This window comes from Cryptomeria japonica, chromosome 4 (assembly GCF_030272615.1).
Source record: "Cryptomeria japonica chromosome 4, Sugi_1.0, whole genome shotgun sequence".
Lineage (NCBI taxonomy): Eukaryota > Viridiplantae > Streptophyta > Pinopsida > Cupressales > Cupressaceae > Cryptomeria > Cryptomeria japonica.
Window position 1 is genome coordinate 97,727,098 of NC_081408.1, and position 17,685 is coordinate 97,744,782.

A 17,685-nucleotide genomic window follows, 5' to 3' on the forward strand; every position below is an offset into this window, starting at 1 on the left:
AGATAATGAGAGCAAGCTATTTTTTGCCTTCTCTATTTAGTGATACCCACAAATGGGTTAGATAGTGCAAAGAATGTTCACTTTTTGTAGGCAAGCAAGGGTTAGCAACCCTACCCCTTTATCCCATCTCTATTGATAAACCTTTTGCACAATGGGGGCTTGATTTTATTTTCCCTATCAATCCAGTATCTAGTGTAGGCCACAAGTGGATTTTGGCAGCTACAAACTATTTCACAAGCTAGACAGAGGCAGTGACTTTGAAAGACGCAACTAAAAATTTAGAGGTTCAATTCCTTAAAGGGATTGCAACCAGATTTGGAGCCCCTTCCACCATGACATCAGACAATGCTAAGGTCTTTGTGGTATCTTAGATCAGTCTATGGGAAGTCCAACATCTTGTGTTTCTAAAAACATAATCAAATTATTATCCCTACGGTAATGGCTTAGCCGAGTCCTTTAACAAAAATCTCAATAAAATCATCAAGAGGACTCTTGAAGACAATCAGAGGTCATGGAGCCTCAAGTTGGGAACAGCCCTATGGGCTGATAGAATTACTCCCAAGAGAGATTTGGGCAACTTACCTTTCCTTCTAGTATATGGGAGGGAAGCTCGACTCCCTTTATCCTTTGAGTTGCCATCCTTAGACCTAGCACATTAGTTGGAGCTCCTAGAAAATGATGCCTTGTCAATAAGGTATATTGAAATTATAGAGCTTGAAGAGGATAGGGATAAAGCCAGGCATACTTTAAATGTCCATTGGGGACAGCTAAAGAGATAATTTGACAAGAAATCCATTTTGAGGACCTTCCGAGTTGGAGATTTTGTCCTAAAATGGGATGCTGACAGAGAAAAAGTAGGGAGGCACTCAAAATTTGATGCAATATGGAGTGGTCCCTATGTGATTATGTTAGACAGATCTGATACCGAGAGTAAACTAAGAGGGGGGGTGAATCATTTTACCATCAGAAATCAGAATTAATGCATATCAAAACCATTAAATTGGAGCACAAAGAAACCAACACAAAGAAGAATAGAACATGAAAGAACAGTACACACAACACAAATATTTTGACGTGGAAAACCCAGTAAAGGGAAAAACCATGATGGGAAACTGAAAGGAAATAAAAGAGCAAGGAAAGGAAAATTAATCCAAGAAAGTTTATGATGAAGTAATAGTTACCATGAGAAAAGCAAAGACCTTGGAGCATCACCCAAATGTAAAGAAGGAGGCACAAGAACTTTTGAAAGGGGAAAAGCAAAGAAAAACCCCTTGTGATATTATGAATGAGGCAATGCCTAAAAAAGAGAGAGAGAGAGAGAGCAAGAAGCTCTTTACAATATTGTCATTAAGAAGAAATGAGAGAGGAGGCATCTCTTAAATAGAGATGAGGAGAGGAGTTACAAAGTAACTCCAAATCTATGAATGCCACCATTCATAAAATGTGTGTGCCATGTGTTCACATCCTCTTATGGAGGAAATCCAATATTCCTTAATAAAGGAAAATAAAAGAAATGACTTGTCCTCACACATGTACTAGAGGACAAATTACATGTAGGAATTCCAAAGGAATATCCTAAATTAAATAAAAATAAATCTAAGCTAAGTAAAGATTAAATATTCTAACACCCCCCCTTAAGCTTTACTTGGGGAGCTTACATCAAACCCTTCAATGGGTTGTAATCCAAGTTTTTTACAATGAAATTGGAATTTTTCTTTACAAAGTGGCTTGGTCAAAATATCTGCAACTTGGTCTTCCCCCTTGCAATAGAGGAGTGAAACTTGCTTGTCTTCAATTTGTTCTCTAATAAAGTGGTGTTGGAGAGCAATGTGTTTTGTCCTTGCATGGAAAACTGGATTTTTAGCCAAGGCAATGGCACTTTGGTTGTCACAATACAATGGAGTTGGTTCATGTTGAGGTAGACCCAAATCTTCAAGTAATCTTCTAAGCCACAAGACTTCTTTGGAAGCATTAGTGCATCCTTTGTACTCAGCTTCAGTGGATCCAAGAGAGGTAGATTGTTGCTTTTTACTATTCCAAGAAATTGCTCCTGAACCAACAAAAAAACAATAACCACAAGTAGATTTCCCATCATTGGGATCTCCACCTAGATTGGAATCAGTAAAACCTTTTAAAGTAAAATCAGAATTTGCATCATAAAACAAACCTACATTAATTGTTCCTTTAATATATCTTAAAATTCTTTTAGCAACTTTAAAGTGTGTTTGTTGAGGTTTAGACATGAATCTTGAAACCAAACCAACACTATAAGCAATATCGGGCCTAGTAAGAGTTAAATAATTTAAACTTCCAACTAATTGTCTATACAAAGTAGCATCAACAAGAGGAGTTTGCATATCAAGCATTAACTTAGTGCCTAATTCAATAGGAATTGAAACATGATGAGCATCATTCATTTTAAACTTATCTATGAGATCTTGAGCATATTTACTTTGAGATAAGAAAATTCCTTTAGAGTTTTGCCAAATTTGCATTCCTAAGAAATAATGTAAAAGACCTAAATCAGTCATTTGAAATTTTTGATTAAGTTGAAACTTAATATCAGAAATCAAAGTATTGGAACTTGAAGTAAGAATCAAATCATCTACATACAAGATAATAATTATAATATCATCTTGACTATGTTTAATATACAAGTTAGGATCATTTTTACTTCTAATAAAGCCTTGAGAAAGAAAGAATTCATTAATCTTTGAATACCACTCCCTAGGAGATTGTTTTAATCCATAAATTGATTTCTTTAATTTACAAACTAAGTGTGCATTACCTTCTTTAATAAAACCAGGAGGTTGAGACATATAAATTTCCTCATGTAAATCACCATTAAGAAAAGCACTTTTAACATCCATTTGGTGAATAGGCCAATTCATTCTAGAAGCTAAAGCAAGCACAAGTTTAATTGTAGGCATTTTAGCAACAGGAGCAAAAGTTTCATTATAATCTAAGCCTTCAATTTGAGAAAAACCTCTAGCAACTAATCTAGCTTTAAATTTAGTAACTTGATTATTAGCATTCAATTTAGTTTTATAAAGCCACTTGCAAGAAACAAGATTTTTACCATGAGGCAAGGGAACTAAATCCCAAGTTTTGTTAGAAATTAGAGTATCATATTCTTCCTTCATTGCTTTTTGCCAATGTGGTTGATTTTTAGCTTGATCAAATGTTTTAGGATCATTAGAATTCATAATAGTAGTCATTAAAGCATAATTACAATAATTAACTCTCCTAGCTTGAAGTTTATCCATTCTAGCTAAGTATTCATCACTATCTTGAATTAAAGATTTAAACCATTTAGGTATTCTTTTAGAAGTAATGGATTCATCACTAGAAGAAGAGTCATGAGGAGTAGAGTTATTATTATCATCATCACTATCACTAGAAGGAATAGAAAGAGATGCATTAGGAGTAGGGTTAAGAGAAGGAGGTTGGTCCTCCACAAGGACAACTTTGGTTTGACCAAGTTCATCATCCTTCACTTTAGAACAATCATGAATGCCTTTTTCTGCAATACAAACATCTCTTGCAACTTTTACCTTGTTAGTAATAGGATTGTAAACTCTATAACCTTTAGTATTTTCATCATAACCAACAAAAATAAAAGGAGAAGATTTAGCATCTAGTTTTTTTCTTTTCTCCTTAGGTTTGTGAACATAAGCTATGGAACCAAAAATTCTTAAATTCTGCAAATTAGGCTTTCTACCAGACCAAGCTTCTTCAGGAGTTTTATCCTTTAAGGCTTTGGTAGGTGTTCTATTAATTAAATATGTTGCACAAGCCATAGCTTCAGCCCAAAACTTGTAATCCATATTTTTAGCATGCAATAAACATCTAGCCATTTCAACAATTGTCCTATGCTTCCGTTCTGCCACACCATTTTGTTGTGGTGTATAAGGAACGGTAAGCTCATGTTTAATTCCAAAAGATTTTAAATAAGCATTAAATGCATTATTGACATATTCTCTTCCATTGTCAGTACAAAGAATCTTAATTTTAGAACCAGATTGCCTTTCTACAAACATATGAAATTCAGTAAAAATATCAAGCACTTGATCCTTACTATGAAGGAAATATATCCATGTTCTTCTGGAAAAATCATCAACAAAGGTAAGTGCATACCTTGAACCTTGGATGGAGGGATTCTCCATGGGACCCAAGAGATCACTATGAACGAGGTGCAATTTAGTGTATGCCCTCCAAGATTGACCATGAGGAAAGGGTTCCCTATGCATCTTACCACTCATGCAACCATTGCAAACAATTTGAGAAGGAACAATAGTAGGCAATCCATCAACCATATTTGCTTTTTGCATTAATGAAATATAATCAGAATTGAGATGGCCAAGTCTTTCATGCCATATAGTAAAATCAACAGTAGTAAGCAAAGAATACTTTGGAGGAGCAAATTCATAGAACTTGAATAGGTTATCGCTATCCATTTTAGCAGTAGCAATAACTTGATTAGTGTTTGGATCAATGATATAACATATGCCCCTATAAAAGTTAACCTTATAATCTTGACAAAGTTTAGGAACTGAAATCAAATTTGATTTTAATTCAGGAACATAAAGAACATCATGTAATTTCCCATTAGGAACATTCACATCACCAATAGCTTCAACTTTACAACTATGATTATTAGCTAATTGAACAGGAATATTAGAAGTATCGGGATGCAAAGATTCAAAACATTCTTTATGAGAAGTAACATGTTGAGATGCACCAGAATCAATAATCCACTCAAGTGGTTGAGAAACATTATAAGTACATGTAAATGCATGACGAGATGAATTACCATTATTATTATTACCCTTCTTATAATGAGGTTTATGTTGATTATTTTGATTATTTTGATTCATGGGCTTTTTACCATTTTGTTTCTTAAAACAATTATTAGTAATATGTCCATCTTTCCCACAATATGTGCAATGTGGTCTTGTTTGAGAATTATTCCTTTGATTATTGTGATTATTATTATGATTATTATTATGAGAATTATTATGATAGGATTTAGAATGAGATTGATGATTAGAAGATTTGTGATTGTTATGATGATTATTATTATGATTATGATTATGTTTATTATTGTTGGATCTAAAGTTATTATTATGATTTTGATTTTTAGACATAAAAGCATGTTCGCTACTTTTAAGAGTACCAAATTGAATTAATTTAGCTTCCTCTTGATGCAATAAATTACGAAAAATATCATATGTTAATTGAGTAGCTAAGCTAGGAATAGCAAGTTGAGCATGAATATTCGTAATAAATTGTTGAAATTGACGAGGAAGACATTTTTTGAGAATGAGATGAATTAAACGTAAATCAGCAAGAGTAACTCCTAAACCAGTTAATTGACTATTAACAGAATGAAACTTTAATAAGAATTCATCCATAGTTTTAAAATCTGTATATCTTAGATCTTCAAGTTGATCTTGAAGTTGAATTTTTCGGGATTCATTTGAGCTATCATAAGTTGTTTTTAAAATTTCCCAAGCTTCATGCGCTTTTGTACAATTTCCAATTAAAACATACAAATCAGGAACCATTGAAATACCAATTAAACCAAGTGCTTCCTCATTTTGCGCCTTCCATCTATCGATGTCGGCTTGAGGAGCAGATGTAGCGGGTTCGAATGTTTTATCAGTCGCAACATCCAAAAGGTGTTTGAAACGAAAAATAAACGAGATATGTGTTTTCCAAGAATGATAATTGGAACTATTTAATTTAATTTCTGGAATTAAGGTAGACATGATAGTAAAATAATGATTCGAAATAAAAATGCCCCTTTTATTAAAAAGAAATAACTACTTGAATAAAAAAAATTAACCTCCTTAATTAAAATAACCAGTTTTGATTTAAAAATATTATAGATCGTAAAGTATGTTTTTTTTTTTTGTTTAAAATAACAATTTAAAAAAAACTATTTAACAACAAAAAAAATATTATTGTCAAATCCTAAAAAAAACTTTATATTAAAACTTTAAATAATAAAACAATTTTATATTTACCAAAGAAGAAAAAAAATTATTTAAACTGTAATAACAAATTGAAATTGATATTTTTTTTAAAATTTTATTTAAACAGATTGCAAAGCTTAATAACTATTTTATATTAAAAAACTTTATTTAGAAAAACTTCATGCAAAGACTTTTATTTGAAAAAAAACTTTATAACTAAAATTTTAACGTTATTAACTGTTAAACTATCGAAAATTATAACGTTATTAACAGAGTTGCAGAGACGTTAAAAAAAAACAAAGTTGCAGGAATCCAGCAACGTTACACACATGCAGCGCACAGGGAATAATGAATAAGACGAAACCAAAAGATTTCAGCTTGGAGCGCTTAACGGTGAATGACAGGTATAGTTGAATGACTCAGCTTGGAGTAACGGTGAATGACTCAGCTTGGAGCGTTAATGTTACAGCTGAAGGAAGTGAGGAGGTGTCACAGACTTATACAACTATCCTCCCCGCATTTGCCAGGACTACACTGTAATGAAATGCTAGCGGAGGTATCAAAACGCCAACAACTAAACGCCAAGGATCTCAAACTAATAAAGATGGAGAAAAGAAATCTCAGAGAGTTCCCCAATATAAAGAGTGGTATCAAAACTGCGAGAATAAGCTGCTTTACTGCAACGTGAGGTCAATGATTCAAAACTGGAGAAGAATAGGTAACGATTGCACTTTGGTAAAACTAGCTCAAAACAAAGATTGAGACGGAGCCACTCAGATTTGTCTATGCGAGGGCTCTAGCAGAAATTCCTATTGGTTTCGGTATGTATGCAATTGCGAGTTATGTCAAAAATTGCTGTTTATTTTTGCAGATTACAGAGACAAGGACAATATACCAGATTAACAGTGTTGTTTATATTTTGCAGATTACAGGTCCAAGAGGTTCGAGACTCTTTCACCCCACTAAGTTTTAGTTCACAGAATGATGTGAAATTAAAATGTTATTTGTAGAGATTCAAATCTTCTATTTAACTATTCCTGTAATCTTGTTTTTCGTTTTGTAATGAGGGTTGGCGAGAGTAGGATCCAGAATACTGATGGAAACTAACGTATACAATTTTTTTTTAGAAGCTATTCATCGACTATTTTTATTTTTGCATTCGGAATGCCTGCATTAAGTTCAGAAGTAGGGCTCACACTCAAAGACTGAGCTCAAATGAAGCCAATCTTAGAGTCTACGGGTGTAAAGGCATATGCTGTCTGTCCCTTAATGATAAACTTATGCAGGTCCTATCCTTACGCAAACCTCAAAGACTTAAATAATTCTTGTTGATGAGTTTCAAAAAATGAATACAGTGTTTTAAAAAAAACTGTAATTTCTTTAGCAGACCTCTGCTTAAGCTGATACAGATAAACAGAATTGAAGATAACTTGAGGAAATCTAAAAAATGGAATTATTCAGCTATTCAAATGCCGCTTTTAACAAAAAAAAATTTTGATTTTAGAGTTGATGGATGGAGATTTAGATTTTACTTTGAAAATGATTTTAGATTTTAAATTTTCAATATGCTTAAATACAGAGAAGGTTTGAAATAAACTGATAAAGAATAAATTATATCTGCCTTAAAGAGAAATTATAATAGCTTACTACAATCAGTTATTTTTACAATATAAACCCTTTTATTTATCAATAACACCTGGAAATAAAGATGTTAGGACTGAATGGCAGATTCAATCAAGTTGAATCAGAATAGTTGTAAGCAAAAAGAGTTAAAATCTGCAAGTGAATCAGAAATGAAATTTAATAATAAATTAGTTTTGGCGGCAAGCCGACCAAATAAATTTAGAAGACTAAGTTTGGCGGTAAACCTTCCAAACTAAATGAATATGAAATCTAAAATATGCAGGAAAAGAAGTTAGCACCGGAGTTTTGGCGGCAAGCCTTCCAAAACTTTAAAATAATTAAATTTGAACTAGAAAGAAGGAACTTTGGCGGCAAGCCTTCCAAAGCCCTTTTTAATAAAAAACTAACTACAATAGGAGATTAAACCTGCAGGCAAACTTGTTAACAAGTTTGAAAAAAAAAGGTTAAAATTTGAAACCAAAACCTGCACAATAGAAAATATTAGTAAAAGAACTTCTTCTCCTCTCAAGAATGCCTCCAACAAGGTGAACTCCACTGAATGGTAACCTTCATCAATGTTAACTTAAAACAAGGATTAGAAACCTGCTCTGATACCATGAAAGGAAATAAAAGAGCAAGGAAAGGAAAATTAATCCAAGAAAGTTTATGATGAAGTAATAGTTACCATGAGAAAAGCAAAGACCTTGGAGCATCACCCAAATGTAAAGAAGGAGGCACAAGAACTTTTGAAAGGGGAAAAGCAAAGAAAAACCCCTTGTGATATTATGAATGAGGCAATGCCTAAAAAGAGAGAGAGAGAGAGAGCAAGAAGCTCTTTACAATATTGTCATTAAGAAGAAATGAGAGAGGAGGCATCTCTTAAACAGAGATGAGAAGAGGAGTTACAAAGTAACTCCAAATCTATGAATGCCACCATTCATAAAATGTGTGTGCCATGTGTTCACATCCTCTTATGGAGGAAATCTAATATTCCTTAATAAAGGAAAATAAAAGAAATGACTTGTCCTCACACATGTACTAGAGGACAAATTACATGTAGGAATTCCAAAGGAATATCCTAAATTAAATAAAAATAAACCTAAGCTAAGTAAAGATTAAATATTCTAACAAAACCCTACCTACAATCAAATAATACTTCTACAACAGTATGTGAAATTACAATGGGGATTGCACTTGAAATTAGGCCAACCACCTAGAGCTCGCTACTCATCACAAAAAGAAGGCTCACTTACTTACAAAAACATCAGACTACAATCTAGAAAGAATGAACTGTGAAATTAGCATCTCCTAATGCTTGATACAGTTTCGGTTAATCATAGATGTCTGCCCTATAATACAAAAACCTTCACCAAATGATATATCACTTGTTTGCACTTAAACCTTCCTCTAATAATGCAGACATAACCATTCATCCCATCCATATCCAAATTACATGAATAAGTCACCTATAAATATAGATCATCAACCTTATTGACAAGGTCAGCTAAACCCTAAACCCATAAACCTATAATAAAAAAAATTACATTACACGATATCACCAGACCAATATTATGATTTACATTACATAGCATGGACCTAAATCAAGTAACCAAACAATTCTATCTGCCAAAAATTCTACTAAGAACAAAATCCAACACGCTTCACCAACCACTAGAAACCCTCAGCATCAGTGTAGGCACAGAGCATGAAATCATCATTCCTAGGATACCATAATCCATAGTCTATAGTTCCTTTCAAGTATCTGAATATCCTCTTCACAGTAGTGGCATGACTCTCTTTTGGATCAACTTGATATCTAGCAGCCATGAACATAGCATGCATAATGTCCAACCTAGTCTGAGTAAGATATAGAAGTCCACCAACCATAGATTTGTACAAACTCTAATTAGCTTTAGGAGATTCATCATTCTTACATAATTTACAACCAGTCACCATAGGAGTTCCAACTGGTTTGGATTCATCTAATCCAAACTTCTTCAACAATTCCTTCACATACTTAGTTTGAGATATGAATATACCTTTTCCAATTTGTGTAATCTGTAAACCTAAGAAAAATTTCATCTCACCAATCATAGACATCTCAAATTATTGCACAATATCACTGGCAAACTTCATGCTCAAGTCATCATCACCACCAAAGATTATATCATCAACAAAGACTTCAACAATCAGGATTTTATGATTTTCTTTCTTAAAGTACAGATAACTGTTAGCAACACCCTTACTAAATCCTAATTTTAACAAATATTTATCTAGTCTAGCATACCAGGATCTTGGAGCTTGTTTCAATCCATAAATAGCTTTCTTCGGCTTACAAACCATGTCTCCATCATCTGATATTGAAAATCCATTAGGTTTCTCAATGTAAACTTCTTCCTCAAGATCACCATTCAAAAAGGCAGATTTGACATCGATCTGATATACCTTGGAATCTTAATAAAATTATAAGCATCATAAGCAAGCAACAGTTTAATGGCTTCAAGTTTGGCAACCGGAGAAAAAGTATCCTCATAACCAATCCCTTCTTTCTATGAATATCCTTTACAGACCAGTCTAGCTTTATTTCTAACAACTTCACTAACTTTAGTCAATTTATTTATGAATACCCATTTAGTACCAATAATATTCTTATTTTTAGGTCTAGGCACAAGTTTGCAAGTGTTGTTCTTTTTAATCTGATCTAGTTCTTCTTCCGTTAGTCTCATCCAAATTTCATCTTTACAAGCTTCAACAACATTTTTAGGTTCAACTTTGGAAATCAAGCATACTTCCTCAATAGCTAACCTCCTTCTAGTCACCACACCTTTATTCTTATCACCAATAATCTAATTTTCTGAATGATTCAATCTTACATACCTCAGAGTCTTCTGATTGTTCTAATTCTTAGGTTCCTATACTCCTTCACCAACAACATCCAGATTCATAGTCTCTACCAAATCATTCTTCTTAGGCTCTTCAGGCTGAATAGAGGATAAAATAATATGTTGTCCATCTTCATAGCCACATGCTCTTATCTCTTTCCCAAGGTTCTCATCCACCTTCACATTTTCACTTTATACTATCTTTCTTAATCTCTTATCATAGCACCGATAGGCCTTTCTCTTTGTTGAATATCCCAAGAAAATACCTTCATCATTTCTAGCATCAAATTTTCATATATCCTCATCTCTTTTGATATACCATTTGCTACCAAATACTCTGAAATATCTCATAGTAGGAACATGACCAAACTAAAGTTCATAAGGGGTCTTACCAGTATCTCCTTTGATATGAACTCTGTTGAATGTGTAAACAACAACACTAATGGCTTCTCTCCAATAGATCTTTAGAATATTTCTTTCAATCAACATAGTCCTTGCATCATCCAAAACAATTATGTTCTTCCTCTCAACAACTCCATTCTACTGAGGAGTTCTAGGAGAAGATAATTGTATTCTAATCCCATGCTTCTCATAAAATGAATTGAAATCACCAGAACGTAATTCTCCACCTCTATTAGATCTTGGACACTTCACCTTCAATCTAGACTCAGTCTCAACCTTAGCTTTGAATATCTTGAATTTATCAAATGATTCTGATTTCTTTATCAGAAAGACAATGCACATCATCCTAGAATAATCATCAATTAGCAGCATAAAATATCTATCACCCTACACACTTCTAACATTTGTAGGTCCACATAGGCTAGTATGTACAAGATCTAGCAATCCATCAGATGCATATTGTTTACTCTTGAAAGAGATTCTTGTTTGCTTACCCAACTGAAATTCCTTACATACCAGATTAGCAGGTTTAACAAACTTAGGAAGATCTCTAACAACATGTGTAGAACTAATCTTAATCATTGAATCAAAATTAACATGACACATTCTCCTATGCCATAACCAACTTTCTTCAATCTGAGAAATCAAACAAATTTTCTCACCAACATTCAAATGAAAAATATTACCCGCAGTCTTAGTTCTAGATGCAATCTCTATACCGGAGGCATTCAAGATCTTGCATTTTCCATCCTTGAATTGTAAATCATAACCTTTATCAACCATCTGTCCAACACTGAAAAGATTATGTATTAAACCTTCAACATACAAGAAATCATCAGTGTTATTCTTACCATCAAAAGAAATAGAACCTCTCCCACAGATCACTTAGGCTTTGTCATCTCCAAATCTAACTATTCCAGCATCATATCTTTCCATACTCACAAATTTGTTTGTATCACTGGTCATATGATGTGAACAACCACTACCAATCACCCATTCATTTTACTCTTCAACCTTAGAAGCTAAAGATTTCTCCTCAATAGTATAACTAGTGGAATCAACAGGTACAGGTCCATCTTCCTTAATGGCAAGAAATACAACTTCATCTCCTTCAAATTATTCATCTATAATACCTTCATCAACAGCATAATAACAGTTCTTCTGATTCCTATACTTCTGGTTAGGCTTGGAAGGCTTATCATACTTCTCATGCTTGTCATATCTATGATTCCTATCATTCTTATCAAACTTATCATGTATGTCATGCTTAGTCATTCTCTTCGGGCTTCTAGAAGAAAAATGTCCTATCTTGTTACAAGAGAAACATTTCAAAGCCAACTTTCCATCATACTTACCAGCACCTTTAGGAAATCTTTGGGAAATCAATGCTTCAAGTTCATCCAGGTCCCTTTCTTTCTCTTCCATCTCTCTTCTCTCTCTTTCATATCTAGACATTTTGTATTCATCAGGATCATATTTCTGGTTACCAGATATAGATGCAAATGCTCTGAATGCAGTCTCAAACATTCCATGTGATTCTCCAAATTCGCTCAGTTCAAATGCAGCAAGATTTCCAACCAACATATCTTTTATCATAGTAGTCACACTTTGGATATCATCAATAGCGACAACCTTATGTTTATAAGAAGGAGGCAAAGATCTCATCACCTTAGCAATAATTTCATCTTCCTTAATGGTTCCATTGGCACATCTGATACCTACCACAAGGTCATTCACCTTATCCATAAAAGAGTGTATGTTCTCATCATCTCCCATCTTCAACGTCTCATACTTTCCTTTCAAACTCTGCAACTTAGCAACATTCACTTTTTTATCACCTTCATACAACACCTCAAGCTTCACCCAGATCTCATGTGCGGTTTGAAGTCCCATTACATTTGTCATCTCAAAATCAGTCAGGGAACTAAGAAATGCTTCCTTCTCTCTAATATTATGTTTTGCTTCCTTAACCTCATCTGGAGTAGATGGTCCATTCTGAGGAGCAACATAGACATTCTTTGTAATCTTCCAATAACCTTAACCAAGACATTTCAAGTGCACTTCCATCCAGTCCTTCCATATAGCATAGTTACTTCTATCAAATCTTAGACTGTCCTTCTTAAAGGTAACACCTTGAGCTTCCATCCCGGATCTCCTCAAGTGATAAAGCTTCTACGGGAGGATCAATCTCTGATACCAATTGTTAGCAGCAACCAAGAAGGAAGACTGAGGGTGGGGGGGTGAATCAGTCTTCGCCAGAATCACAAACTTAATCACAAAACACAGATCTCATAAGCTGCAGTAATAAGAAAAATAAGCAAATTAACAACACAACACAAAAACACCAAGATTTTGACATGGAAAACCCAGTTAAGGGAAAAAACATGGTGGGAACCTACCCACAGTAAGATGATACTTTGTAGTAGTATGTGAAAATATTACAATGGGGAATGGACATGCATTCAAGCACACTGCCTAGAGCTCACTGCTCAAATATAATGGATTGGAAGGCTACAACCCTCAAGGAAGTCTCATTGACTTACAATAAGATTTTTACTACAACCCATAAGAAGTGGACTGAAAGAATAGCATCTCCAAATGCCTGATTGCAATTCCGATTAAGCACAGATGTCTACCCTGCAACACCAATCTCACCTCAAACTCAACACCGAAGGGTAAATCACTTGTTTGCACACAAACCTCTCTCTGATAATGCAGACACAACATCGACACTCAAATTACATGACTATATCACCTATATATACAATTCATCAACCTTGAAAACAAGGTTGGCTAAACCCTCAACCCTCAATTACAAAATTACATCACGCGATATAAAGATCGATCACCGGACCAATATAATGGTTTACATAGCATAACATGGTCCTAAATCAAATTCCCAAATGCACAACTCCACCAGAAATCACACCAAGATCAACCGCAACACCCACACCACCAAGAAGACCGATAACACAAAAATCATCACCGGTTGATAGAAACCACCAAAACATCGCACACTGATCAATGCAAATCACCAAAACAAATAGGACATGACTAAGAAACACCAACAACAATGTTAAAATCATCCGGAACAATTGCAGCAACACCACTTTTCAAAACTTCATCTATCAACATCTGAAAGCTCAAGAACACAACCAACCAACAACTGTCATGAAGAAAGATAACTTCTAGAGCACCAAATCATGATACATCTGAAATGGAGATACACAAGATCATCCCAAAAAATATCCCAAAAGCTCAGCACAAGATATAATCACACTAGAATATACTAGAGGATATACCGGATCTGCAAAACAATGATCAACAAACCAAGATTGCAAATCGGATCATAAGATCTTCCCAATCTGCAATCACTGGAGCAAAGCACAAGAATATGTTGCCATCAATGACAACAACATATCCTAGCAGCAACAATGACCAACAATATCCAACAAGAAGATGTAAGGGTTTAGAGCTTCTTGGTTCCTAAGGAACCCCCAACCTATGGCGTAATAGAAGAACCTAAAAATGCACTAAAGAAGAGGTGTTTAAGGAAGAAAAAAATACATTAGAGTTATTGGAGTGTCGTAGTTCGCAAGGAACCCTCAACCTCTAAAAGAAGATAAAAAATGATAGTAGATTTCATAATCCACCTTCCACATTACAACTATTTTTAGTGACAAATGAGAGAAGCAAAAACCAATCTTCTTATAGTTGTTGGTTCAAACTATTCACAAAAAATGTAAAGTATCAATCATTATTAGAATTATAGAAGACTTGATACATATTTCAAATTTAATTGTCATAATTAAGCACTAATTAGACATAATTAACATATTTTTATGGGAATTCTAGCAAAGTTTAGACAAGAAATTAAAACATCTATAGAGAAGAGTTGTAAATTTGTGATTCCTTAGATATGAATATGACTTAATGAGAATCCTATAAGAATTTAAAAAATAAAATCTATTTTTTCCTTATTTCTGGATTCATCGTGTGAGATTTTTTATATAAAATCTAATTTAACTTCTAGATTAGGTCAAGCTTAAATAATTCATTGTCTAATTTACATTTTTGGGAGAGCAAATAATACAACTTACATGCTTCTCTAATGAGTAGCCATTGAAGTGAAAATTATCACAATTATAAGCTCAATACACATTATAACTATTTTAAGCTCTTAAAAAGAGTCATGTTGCAAATTAAACTTGTGATTGTGTGCATACGTGATCAATTTTTAATCATTATTTGCATATTCTATATTAATGCTTTTAATACTAGTTTGAAAGTAGTTGTGCAAATATTTTTTCTTAGAGATTGCTCTAGAGTTCATCTGAGTGGGTTCTTATTGTGTTGATGTTAGTGTTAATAAAGGCATTGAATTTGCTTCCAAGAGCACCTACCTCCTTGGAAAGGCAAGTGCATAGATCAAACTTGTTGCAAGTGATTCTATTAGCATTATAATTGTCGTCTATGTAATTTTATACATATTATACACTTTATTTGTTCATGTTCCTCTTTAATTTCTTCTATTATTGTTGCTCCCATATTGTTATGTGACTAGTTGGGTGGATGAATGTTTCAAATATGGATGCCTTCCCAAGGTGTGCAACACAATGAATTTGACTTTGAATTTTTAAGCAACAAGTCAAGAGAGCAGTGATAACTTTAAGAAATGCCCCCTCAAAGAAAGATATTAAATATTGGCGAATTTTTATTTATTTTGGATAAAAATAATAATTTTTATTGGCAAATCTTTCATTTTAAAAGAAAATTTTTAATTTTATAGGAGAAATTTTTGGTAGAAAATCTTGGCAAAACTTAGAAAATAATACAAGTATGCATTAATTACTATCGCAAATAATTTCATTTAAAAAAACAAATTCTTATAGAAAAGTAGAGGCCTAAGGTGGAAAGCATTAATGAGATTAAAGGGTAAACACTACTTTATTTAGTTAGTGGCAGTAATTTAAATTAATCTAATAGCCCTCTTTGTATTTCATCAGATAAAATGTACTTAAAATTTGTAATATTCGTGAGGCCCAAAATTGTTTTTATACCATTGCTTTCCATTAGGCCAGCAATTGAAAAACAACTCAACCCCCATGAGCATTACAACTTGTAGGTAAAATTTACCTCATGAAATGCAATGATGGTCATTGCATAATATTTTGAATTAATTGTTGCAACTAAAGATTGATGGTAGAACCGTATGGTAAATAATAATTATGATGTATTATTGGCGAATTAATTTAATTTTTTACAATGACTTATAAATTTTTTGTGAATCTGATCCAACAATGTATCAAATATTTTGACGAATCTTTGAGTTCAAAAATTTAATAAAATAAATTCTCTAGCGATTTAAATAAGATTGAAATAATTTTTTGTAAAAAAGTGGTGATTTAGGTCGCCTTAAACTTGAACTATTAGCCAAATTTTGATTTCCAAATTTTAAAAAATAGCGAATTGGCGAATATTAGCCACTAAAAAATTCACTGCAAGAGAGCTATAAACTATGTAGAACAGTGTTTCTTAGAGGCAATTGGGAACCAAGAACAAAGGATCCACTTGTGGTTCAACCCAACACAAGACTTGGATTCCTATTTCCCCTTGTGAAATTTCCACCAAGTTGTGTAAGTATAAACACTAACTACTATAGACATCATCTATTATATAATGTAAATAATGATATTAATGAAATATGTTAGAACTTGGATGCAAGTTCATGGTTGATGATGTACCCATCAAAGCATTTGAGAACAATAAAACTTAAATGGGAGTTTCATATCTATAAAGGTCATACAAGTGGGTGTACTCATCAATACTAGGGTATTAGAGCTACTAGATACTTGGCATGAGAAAATATATTTGGACATGCTTAGGTAAAATAGTGCATTATGATGATAACAAGGAATGCATATCAAACATGCATGTGACACTACTTTGGAATCTACCGAGTTTGTGTGACACTTGTTTGTTGAATTCCTCAATCAACTATTGTTATTTATCACAACATATTTATGATTTGTTCATTATATATATTCCCACTTCTATTATTTTTAATATTTGACCCTTTCTGTAGAAGTGTAGGAGTTACCCACTAACCTCACATTATATTATAACATTATATTCTTCTAAATCTAATTTAATAACATTTATCAGGTTGGAATCTCATATTCTAAACTTAATTTAAACTTGTTTTTCTGAATTTACTTCACATTAATCCTATGAACCTATGATAAGGAGTGTGAAATATTTTTGGTTTCTTCTATAGTTGCACCAATAGATTTAACAATGGAGAGTGGGAGTGGTCATTGGGGTCCTAGGGTTTCAGGCAAAGGTGATGCCGCTGGAGATGAAGACGAGAATGATGATGATGGTGGGGAAGGTTATTGTATGCAGGATCTTGCACTTTGTACCCATTCATTTATGTTTCTTGTGCGTGTGGGGGTGTTATCTCCTTGTTCTTGCTTCCTTAGGAAGAGACTATTTTTGTTTCCCTATTTTTTCTTTGTTCAGGATGAGTGGAATTCTAGGTTGATCTGTGTTGTGAGGGCTAGGGCCTTGTTGGTCAACCGTTGTAGCATTTTTTGTGGTGTGGCTCCTATGTTTTTGGGTTTTGTAGGGCCTTTTGCACAATGTTGTTCATCCAATTTGTGGACCTTCAAAGTTGTTGTACAGACTATGTTGTATGTTCTATGGCAGGTGAAGGATGTTGTTGATTGTGGGTATGGGGTAGCTTACAATTGATTGGTCCCCCTGGAGATAATTTTTTCTAGTTACCCCCGAGTTTTGAA